Here is a 2,500-nt window from a genome sequence, read left to right as displayed (position 1 = left end):
ATGGAGTATCTAGCATTATCGTCTAAAGTTTATCGTAACATATGAATAAAGTCGAGAAGAATATCAAACACGTTGTGAAGCTGGTAATGCTAATTAAACCCTAACATGGAATCTTTATACTTTCGTTATATTTCAATTTGTTCCCTCTCGTCTAATTCATTTCTCTCGTTCTCCCTGTAATTGTTCTTTCATAGCTCCTTTTATTGTTGAGTTCTTTTATTCTTCCTCTCATCCTCTGTGTTATATTCTCAATATGCAGAGCTACTTTGCTAAACGCTGTTTTTCCTCTCCGATTCTTTGCAAATTAAATTTCCGATATTAGTTGTTTTGATATTAAGTCGATGTTTTGTTTGAAGACGATCCAAGTTTTTAGCAATTTACGAAACATATCTTTAACATGATATAATTCATATATTTCGAATTGTTCTGTGCCTACATCTATACCTATAGCTATGTCCATTTGGAGATACACATGTATCTGTATCCTTAGATATACCTTTACCCATACCAACACGCACTCACACACGCACATGTGTATGTATATATATATATATATATATATATATATATATATATATATATATATATATATATATATTTGTATATTTCGGCAGCAGGTTTCCTGTAGACAGGTTTCATTGAAGAAAATAGCAAATTGATGCATTGATGATCTTCTTGTGTAGAGTTTCAATACGTCTAACTATAGACTTGGCTTCAGGAGGTAAGTTTGCTATCGCAGGTCCAAAGGACATGATTCAAACTCAGAAGGGAAAAGAGTAGTGTTTTACTGGAGCTTGACGTTTCGTACACTATGTACATTTTCAAAAGCATATATATATATATATAATATATATATATATGTATATATATATGTATATATATATGTATATATATATGTATATATATATATATATATATGTATATATATGTATATATAAAAATATATATATATATATATATATATATATATATGTATATATATGTACATGCTAAGAAAAAGATCTCCGGCTCAAAGCCGCTTGGTCCAACTGGCTTTCTGGTATCCGTTCGGATAAAATTACCCACATGTTGCTCACACTACACTATAACCTCTCTTGCTCCTTTGTACCTGTAGAAGGGCGGTGTACTTCATGTTGTGTGTGTGTGTGTGTGTGTGTGTGTGTGTGTGTGTGTGTGTGTGTGTGTGTGTGTGTGTGTGTGTGTGTGTGTGTGTGTGTGTGTGTGTGTGTTTACCTAGTTGTATTATACGGGAAGAGAGCTATGCTCGTGGTGACCCGTCTTTGTATCTCTCAGCATCAAGTTTTTTCTTAAAATCCTGAATAGTGTTTCCACACACTGTTTCGTTGTCTAATTTGTTCCAAGTATCTATCACTCTGTGTGGGAAGCTGTTCCTTTTCAGATCTCTTGTGTGTGTGTGTGTGTGTGTGTGTGTGTGTGTGTGTGTGTGTGTGTGTGTGTGTGTGTGTGTGTGTGTGTGTGTGTGTGTGTGTGTGTGTGTGTGTGTGTGAGTGTGTGTGTGTGTGGGTGTGGGTGTGGGTGTGTGATTGCATTTTAGATAGGGTTTTCTCCCAGATGAAAATATAAAGAATATCATGACATTCACTCGAATGTTGTGGCTTAGATCCAATTTACTAAGTAACTCTTTCGCGGTGTGCATCACGCTCTGAATGGTATGATATCATTTGATTTCGCCAGAATTAGCTGTATAAAGTTTGACATAAAGCAGAAGGAGAAAAGAATGGCCGGAAAGAATTCTTCTCCTTTACGCTCTGGATCCTCAGGGTTCGTTTTCTTCGTTCCTAATCCCCATCTACTGGTCCGGTGTCCCACCACATAACTCTCCCTTTAACTCTCCCTTTAACGTTTACTCCTCCTCCTCCTCTTCTTCTTCCATCTCCTCCTATTTTTCTCGCTACTTCTCACCCTCATCCTCTTCCTTCTCCTCGTCATCCTCCTTCTTCTCCTTTCTCCTCTTCTTCCATCTCCTCCTCTTCTTCTCGCTACTTCTCACCCTCATCCTCTTCCTTCTCCTCTTCATCCTCCTTCTTCTCCTTTCTCCTCTTCTTCCATCTCCTCCTCTTCTTCTCGCTACTTCTCACCCTCATCCTCTTCCTTCTCCTCTTCATCCTCCTTCTTCTCCTTTCTCCTCTTCCTTCTCGTCCTCTTTTGCCACTTCCTCTTTTGGTCTTTTCGCATGTTCTCTCCGTATCTTCGTTTTCACGACCTTGGTGTGTTTATTAACGTCTCCTGGATATAATTTCTTCTTGTTTAGCTTCTGTTCTCTTCGTTCTCCCTTTCCTTCATTTCGTCTTCTTTTCCGCTTCGCATTTCCTCCTCATCTGTCGCAATATCTTACTCCTCCTGTCTATTCCTTTTGTTTTCAAGATGTCTCAGACTATCCTTCTTCCTGTTTCTCTTATGATCTCTCCTGTTGACTTTACCTTCTTTTCTCATGATGTCTATCCCAAGTATCTCGAACCAAGTTCCTCCATGCTTTCTC

The sequence above is a fragment of the Oratosquilla oratoria genome, chromosome 5 (assembly GCF_046742065.1).
Source record: "Oratosquilla oratoria isolate Oo_2021 chromosome 5, ASM4674206v1, whole genome shotgun sequence".
Taxonomy (NCBI): Eukaryota; Metazoa; Arthropoda; class Malacostraca; order Stomatopoda; family Squillidae; genus Oratosquilla; species Oratosquilla oratoria.
The sequence above is the reverse complement of the archived record's forward strand: the minus strand, read 5'-3'. Positions refer to the sequence as shown.